This window comes from Pelodiscus sinensis, chromosome 3 (genome assembly GCF_052426305.1).
Source record: "Pelodiscus sinensis isolate ZL-2025 chromosome 3, ASM5242630v1, whole genome shotgun sequence".
Taxonomy (NCBI): Eukaryota; Metazoa; Chordata; order Testudines; family Trionychidae; genus Pelodiscus; species Pelodiscus sinensis.
In genome coordinates this window covers 31,350,419-31,359,286 of record NC_143054.1, presented here as the reverse complement: position 1 = coordinate 31,359,286, position 8,868 = coordinate 31,350,419, and the positions used below count along the sequence as shown (strand labels likewise).

Here is an 8,868-nt window from a genome sequence, read left to right as displayed (position 1 = left end):
CTGAACTGTACTGTTCACTTTTCAGCCAAAGCGAGGATATTAGCATCAATGATGACTGAATTCATTCTCTTTGTGGCTCAACCAGCACTCAAGTTAGTTGACCTACAAGACATGGTACAAGATGTGCCTATTAGTCCAGATATCTGTCTGAATAAGGTTTTGGATAAAAGGTGCCTCATGTCTAAAGGATTGTGTAATACAGTTCTTTCAATTTATGGTTTTGTTAGTTGTAATTAATACAGAGATTGTCTGCTTCCTGCCAGTTGCTGGCAGTTTGTTATGAACTTCTGGTATTAATATATGCTTTAACCGTTGAAAAGCCACCTGGAATCTTATGCAATAGGTGCATGTTTGATAAATGTATAAATATATTTCCAAAGGGAATGACAAGTCCTAGATCACTGAGTGGAGGAGAGAGTAAATGAAAAACATAGTAAGAGCACAGAAGTTTGAACTTTTGTTTTATTGCTGCTTTTGTAGCCTCTTCTTTTTTCCTTCTTTCATTCTTGTACTTTTCCTTCTAGGCCACATTCCTAAGTTATAACAATGAAAACATGTCACTAGCATAGATGTTTAACTACATGTGTAAAAAAAGATGAAAAAATCTAGACTCTAGCAAACAAATGCCACAATTAATAGATAATTACTTGAATGGATCTCTTGCTAAGTTTTACTGTGGTTTGAAAGATACAAGTATAAAATGTATAATCAATATTATAAAATGCACTAATTCAAGTGAATTCAGATATTGTTGAATATTGACTCATGTATGTATTGTTTGATTATTCTACTTGTAGTTCACGTTTGTAACAATAAAGAATAAGTTGCCCTCTTCTCATACTGGGGAACTTTCTGTTTCCATAGCTCATAGCTACTGCATCAGGACTACTTGCTGATTTCAGGGGAACTACTCAATGGTAAATAATGCAGAGGACAGATCAGATTCAGATGTGAATCACTTGGTAGGCTGGGCACAAACAAACATTATGTGTTTTACCCTGCCTAAATGTATCCATACACCTCTATAAACAGAGTGTAGGTCATATGTGAAAAGTCTTACTGGGTGCCTCCCCACCTGAGTGAAGGCTTCTGTCCATGCCCACTTCCGCCCTGGTGATGGCCCTGCCCTTATGAAGCTGCTTACTTTCTGGGTAGAGGAAAAGTAAAAACCAAGACTCTCCTGGGGTCAACAAAAAGACCCTCAAAAATCCAAGGCACTGTCTTATTTTTGGGTACCTGCGTAGCGATTTTGTTGGAGTCCTTATGACTGGGTAGCTGAGTCAATTCCTTCCTATGAGGCTTGCCCCTGGGGTTGGTTGGACTCCACACAGAGCTGGGAAGTTTCTGGCATGAGGATTCCTTCTGCTTTTTCAGGAGCCACTCTAGTTATTGCCTTCCCAGGATTTCCCCTTGCATATTGCAGCTTCCTCCTTTTAAAGCCCTCCTCCCTGCCATGCATGATTTGCAGGGAAAGAGAGGATGGCCTACCTTAGCGCACACAGCCTCTCTCCCCACAGGGATGCAGAGATGGGAGTGTGCTAATTATTTAATCATGGGCTTTTCAGTCTAGCAGAGAAGCATTGAACGTAAGCAAGTGGCTAGAAGTTGAAGCTAGACAAATTCAGTCTGGAGAGAAGGTTGAAACAATTGTGGTCAGTGTTCCCTCTAATTTTTCCCATCCCAAGGAGAATGAGCTTTGTTTTGTGCACCAATATGGAGGTGATGTGTGACAGACAGGTGTTGTGAAACATATCACCTTTATATTGGTGAATATAACAAAATTAATGTGGCTGGGGTGAGGCCAAGGGATTCATAGTATGGGAGGAGGCCCAGGCTTTGGGTAAAGTTTGGGGTGTAAGGTTGTGAGGACTCTGTGATGGGGCTGGAGATGAGGGATTCAGGGCTGGGAGAGAGGGTTGGCATGCAAGGATATGAGAGATCCAGATGGAGATGCTGGCTCTGGGATGGGGCCAGAGATGAGGGGCTCAGGGCTGGAGCAAAAGGTTGGAATCCAGGGATGTGAGGGCTCTGGCTGGGGATACACGTTACAGGGTGGGGCTGGGTTCAGGCAAGGTTTGGGGAGAAGAAGGATGCTAGGAGGATACTCTGAGGAGAGAGGACCCCTCCTAGCTCTCTCTGCTTGCAGCAGTACTTGGGGGTGGAGGAAAACCAAGGATGTGGATGGGGGCAACGTCAGGCTGTCAGGCCCAAGTGGAGATAGGGATAGGACATCAGGGCTGGATGGGGCACAGGATTGAGGCTGGATGGGTGCCAGAGCTGGGCTGCCATGGACAAATACTAGCTGGGGTGGATGGAGGCTGCAGCCAGACTGGGACTGGAGTGTGGTGCTGCATCCAGATTTCCACAGCCAGATGGGGACCAGAACATGCTGCATAATTGGGGCTGGAGTCAGACTAGGGTGGGGGCCAGGCCCAGGCTGCTGTAGGCTTTACCCAGATGGGGGTCAGGGCTGCTGTGGCCAAATGGGAACCAGGATGCAGCAGTGGGGATATCACCACTGGATGGGGGTTGGGCCTTGATTGGGGCTGGGGCCACCATGGCCAGATAATGGCAGGGCTACATGTGCTTGCTGCAGGATTGGGGGCCGGGGCCAGTCAATCGACTTCAGCTTTCTCTGCATTTGTATACAGTAGCGATAACTACAACTTGGAAGTGTGATGCAGCTGGTAGGATTCATTAATTTTCAAGAGTGTGCAATAGCAACAGTAGGATGAGCTGTATGTATATAACTGGTGTTCTCATCTGTTCTCTAGAAATAGACATTTATTACCAATGTAATTTTGATCACCTGCTGTCCCGTCCCTGTGAAGCAGAGACAAGTTAAACAGACTAGCAAGCAATCTCACTTGAAATGTGAGGAAGCCTTATTTGAGCCGACTGGCAGTCAGCTGCCCAGCTCCACTGGCATTAGGCAACACAGACAGTCTCCTCCCGACCTATACAGATCCCGCTGTTGCTCTGCAGAGTTAGTGATTCTAACACTCCAACCTTAGAGCTCTCTGAGCATCTCCCTAGAGTCCAGCCCCTGCTCCACAGAACATGCACAGTATTCACTGGTTCAAAGCTTCCAAAGAAATAGTACCCAGTTTACCAGTCCCTCCTCTGATCACCACTCTGCTTAACCCACAGCACTTAGATGTAGTCATAGTGAACACAAGTTCACATTTAACAAAGTGTAAAGAAGTATGGGAAACAAAGGTTACACACAGAATAAAATTATAACATGGATTCTAAACCCTAGACTTACTTAGCTAAAACTTTCCTTCCTAGACCAAAGTTTTTCCAAAGCCCTGATTCACTGTATGATTTGGAATTAGTCATTTCACCGTGCTGTGTCTCTGTTTTCTCACCTTTACACATGAGGATAATGAGGTTTTCCCTCTCTTTGCAAAACACTTTGAAACCCAGTTATGAAAAATGCTAAATGAAAGTATTATGAGTATTTAAATATAATGTGTTGGTGGGGAATCTGTGGTTAGTACTACATCTTAGAACAGCAGCATAGATCTTAAGAAGTGCCACAAAACTACATTAACTTTATTACCTCCATTTTATAGATGGGCAAACTGGGTCTCAAAGAAGTCAGGTCACACAGTAAGTCAGTGGCACACTCAAGAATTGAACTCAGATCTCCTGGTCTCATACACTACTCCATTAGACTACATATGGCCTTTGAGGATTACAATTATGACACAAAATTAGGCACATCTGCAGTGTATGGTCTCATTGTGATGCTGTTTTCTCTTCTTTTTTAGAACTCAGTTATCTGGATTTGTCAGTTTGGAGTTATCACTGAAAAGCTTTGAAGAACTCATGTGTTTGCAGAAGGAATTTGAATAATCAGAGAGGACATTCCATATATACGGTATAGAAGAGAAGATATTACTACAGTTTGGGATTATTTATGTTTATGTTAGTCAAATGTGCTGTTTCCACAGCTGAAATGCACAAAAAATACTCTTTTCCATAATGTTCCATTTTATTACACACAATCCATTAGACTCACTTGTATTATAAACCACTCACTGTTGCATATTTAACTGCAAAATACTGTTATATTTGTCATCACATGAATTATCCCAGAGTGACATAATACAGGTCTGTGCTGCCTTTTCCCCTGGGCTTGTGAGGATTTATTGTAACCCTAAATCTGCCTTTTCCTAGATTGGAAAGGAAGGCAAAGATATACAATCTTTACAGGCAACTTTAAAAATAATATAACTATAAAATCACATTTTTCAGGTTGAGGCCTTTCTTCTGCCAGCTGGTCTGCAAATTCAGCATTGGACACAGAGGGCACTGACACTTAATGTAAGCAATGCTGTGCTGACCTCTGTTAAAAGGGAATGGAACAACAGAACTTTAGTTCTATTGTGGAGATCTAGCCATAAGTAGGCATCAAAGAAAAATACTACAATGGATCATTGGGTTTATTGTATTTCTTCCTGGAAAATTCAATGAACAGAATATATTGATTTTGTCTTACTAATCCACTATTAAGCTGATGGTGAGTAATCTTTTTATTAAACCCATTCTTCATACTACCTTCAACAACAAACAAAAAGTGTTATATTCTCCGATAGTGACTTTTCAACAGGATCACAGCAAACTAACCTTTACAGGCCTAATCAAGGATCAGGGTCCCATTGTGCACCCAAATGTAACAAAATAGGTACCTCTACCCAAAACAATTCTCTGTTCATTCCAGTGAAGAGCTACTTCTTAAATGGTTGCAATTTCCCTTCAAGAGCATAAGATGCACATTGAAGCAGAATTATACATGTGTGAAGATGGTCAGATAAAATTATCTAATTATTGTTTCTATGAAAGCTACTCTTGGTCACTTTCATAAGATAAACATAAATATCATTATGGAATTTTGCCCAAAATAGTTTACTGTTTATGTTTTAGATTGTTCCCATTCACTGGAAATAAGGACTCTCTAGATTCATAATTGTATGAGAAAGCAATGGGAAATACTCAATTCCAAATAAATAAATAGGCTGCTGCATAGTCCAGTCTTCCTTAAAAACACGATGTCTTGTTTGTTAAAGCAGTTGTTTGCTAGTAGATTTTCAGTTGTCAGTGGATGTCACTATCAAACATCACCTGCTTTCTCTTTACTCTTCTTCTAGTCAGCTGTGTCTTTCACTTCCCATTGCCTTACCTATATCCCAGCACATAAACAATTTGCATGCTGACATGCCTTTGTTAATGTGCATGAACAATGTGCAGCCTGACACCTGCAAGCAGACAGGACAGAAGCCATTTTTTGGTGCATTTGGGCATTAAAACTTTAACTGAGAGAGCAGCTCAATTTCCATTCTGTTTGATTATGCAGTCCTAGGCTAAAGGTAACATTTATCACTGTAGAATTAAATTAGGAAAATTAGCTCTCTGTTTATTTCCATACACATCTTTTACTAATTACTGCACTATTATTGCTCCCTGAACGAACACAAATAATTTGCAAAGAAAAATCAAACAGGGCTGGAAATATGTTCTGTTTTCTGTACTGTGGGGCTGTGTCTATGCTGGCATGATCTCGCGCAAAATTGGCCACTCTTGCGCAAAAACTTGCTGCCTGTCTACACTGGCTGCGTGTTCTTGCGCAAGTAAACTGACGTTATAATGTATAAAATCAGGGCTTCTTGCACGAGAATTCTGATGCTCCTGCTCAGGAATAAGCACTCTTGCACAAGAGCTCTTCCAGAAGAGGCCAGTATAGACAAGCAACATGAATTTCTTGCGCAAGAAAGCCCTATGGTTAAAATGGCCATAAGAGTTTTCTTGCGCAAGAGAGCATCTACACTGGCATGGATGCTCTTGTGCAAAAGCACATGCCAGTGTAGATGCTCTCTTCTGGAAGAGCTTTTGCAGAAGAACTCTTCCACAAAAGAGTTTTTGTGTGAGAATGCGCAAATGTAGACGCAGCCTTCAAGTCTTCAAAGGTGCTACAGAGCACAAGAATTAAATGTATCTTGTGTAATGCTGCTCTTACCATAAGTAGCACTTCTCGGATAGACCAGTTCTTTCCAGGTACTGACACTGATCCTAGACAGTTTACTTGAAGCACATTCTTCAGGGCAGTTCTCCTGCTTCTGGACTTCAAGATCTTACCTATTTCCCGCTAGGGTTGCCAGATGGTTTCAACAAAAATACCAGACAAACTTGACATTACATCACAATCTACATTACATCTTATGTAGAAAATACCAGACATTTATATTTTCTCAGTTTGTTTCCTGAACAGAAAGCTCAAATACTGGACTGTCTGGTTCAAAACCAGACACCTGGCAACCCTATTTCCTGCTGATTCTTTCATTATTCTCACAGTTTTCTTCCCTTCATCCTTGCCTGAATATGAATATCACTAAATCTACTTCAACAAATGTTCAATATATACAGCATAAGGTGGAAAATTGTGGCTCAATGCACAGTATTTATATATAAATCCATCAGTTTGGATATTCTGACAAATGTACTACTACATGGGCCCAAGTCTTATATCTAGCAGTATAGAAATGTTATCACACAGATTAAAAGCATTTATCTCACTGCCCTGGAGGAGTGTCATGGCACTTACAAAAAGATGTCTACTTTCCTTTAAAAAAAGTTATTTTTCCACCAAAAAACAAGCTCAAATATGTTGATCCTGAAAGAAGGGTATACATTTCAGCCTTGATGTTTGTTAATATGTTTGTAAGGCTTTCCTCCAAAAAATAGGCTTTATTTGATGTACCTTAGATCTTATTTTTTTTCAGTTAGGCTGAACTACATCTTACAGTTATGTGATAGCATGATCAGATTTTTCAAGAATTTATGGAACTGGTAAAATTCTCATAGCCACCCAGATATATTTGCAGAAAAAAGTCTGACAGGAGGTGAGAATTATGAAATAGGTAAGAGAGAGACAGACAATCAAAACCAAAGAAATGTAGGGCTATCTCCCTGCACTGAGCAAGGAATAAGCATACCTATCATTTCATAAGAAAAAGACACCTTTCATCGCCACTTTTAAAAGGCACTAAAGTATTTAACACTATGGCTCAAAGTTTACAAAAATCCCTGAAATACTTTTTTAGCCATTACTGTAAAATATCATAATATTTTTATAGAAGGTAAATGATAAGCTGATATTTAATAAATGCTAATCATATCCAAACTTTACAATTATGCCTGGTTGGGAGGGAGAGGGGGGTTTGGTTGGTCGGTCATGCGGTCACACTCTCCAAACAGCTTGTAAACAATAGACATCTTCCTGGTGTAGCCCTTCAAGATATAAGAAACTACACCGAAAGGATTCTTCAGGAAAGATGCCAAAATACTGTAATATGAGGCAAAAGCCTAATTGCCTCATAGGTGAATGCCTCAAGTACTGAGCTGAGCCCTGATTTCTGTAAAGACCTCAATCAGTTGTTTTAATGTCATTATGTTTAAAACTAAGTGCAGACACTTAAAGAAAAGAATTCCCCAGTTCTGGCCTATCTAGCAGCTCTTTATGTTTGAATGACTGACACCTGTTGACTTAATTAGATAATTAGTTTGCTTTGCGTTATGAAGGAAAAGATCTAAAATGATGAAAGTTGTAACAGAGCTGGGAGAGTTTATTTATTTATTTCCCTCCTCCCCTCTCTGTTTCTGGTTTATCTGAGAAGATAGAGAATACACGCAAACATATGGTTCTCACCTTCTTGGTGATAGGGGGCTTTTTCTTAGTTTGTTGCGAAGTAGGCCCCAGTGTGTTGTTATCCATTTTCAAACCTTTTCCTTCTCTGCTTTGCATTTTGAATTTCCACATATCTCTATATTTCCTAAGTTTGATAAGGAATAATAGTTAGTGGATTGGTTGAAATACTTTAAGGAAACTTCTGCTACTTTCAGCCTGGCCAAAATCAGGACAGCGCTGCAAATCTCATAAGACCACCTGGACTCATGATATTTCTAATCCAATTTAAATACTAAAGGAGTTACTGATTTTTTTTCTGTACTCAGCTGAACCAATCCTTTTGAGATTCACCCTCTAGTAGTGGCCATTCACTTTTAACAAATTCACAGCCATATGTATAGGAAAATCTCAGGAATACCAAAAGCAGCTTGCAATACAATGGATTTAGGGAACTGGTAACTTCCTGAGCTTTGTAGCACCTGACATCATAATGGCAGTACTGATAGATGACCTAATGTGTTACATTTTCTTATGCAGATAAAGTCAAGCCAATCAGTATTATACTGATGGACTCTTTTCAGAATCCAAAGGGGATCATTTTAAAAGGAAAACCAATTTCAACATTAGAGTGAAAACAATACGGTTAGAGTGTTGTCAGACAGTGATGTATTACTATGCAGCAGCTTGTGCTTCTAAGTGCTCTCATCCCAACCTTGATGAGAGCATTGTCCTTTTCTTCAGCAAAAGGTTTTTTCAAATCTTAAATGTAGATGGCAAAAGAGGGATGATGGCTAATATTGTAGTTAGTCTTAAAAATAGAAACAATCATCCTAAGCTGTTGCTTGGCAGGACAGTAAAGTCTACAGGACTTGTTTTGTTTCTATCAATGAATATCATTTATGATAGAGCTCATTTTGAAGTTAGAAAAATGCAATAAGGGGTATGTCGATTTCACACTGAAAAAGTAGGAATAACGGATTGCCTACTTTATTAACAACCACCAGCTGTTACATAGCAGCCAGTGAAATGGAATTGATTTTATTTCATTGTGATACTCAATAATGTGCAATAGCTATGGTTGCTTTACTGTAGGCTACAAAATCTCAGATGGGTTCTCATATCTGGAAAAGTAGGCATGGAAATATTGAAATCCCTCTGCTACCTATTCCCTACACAAC

The 8,868-nt window shown here is 40.0% G+C and overlaps 1 long non-coding RNA gene across 1 annotated transcript; it reads right to left on the bottom strand.

The window, feature by feature from the left end:
• Positions 1-444: 444 nt before the first annotated feature.
• Positions 445-8,133, bottom strand: LOC142827576 (uncharacterized). The gene is made up of 2 exons (XR_016349043.1): positions 7,712-8,133; positions 445-533 (listed from the first exon to the last, which is right to left on the bottom strand). It is a non-coding gene; the product is annotated as an uncharacterized LOC142827576 (long non-coding RNA).
• Positions 8,134-8,868: the final 735 nt, after the last annotated feature.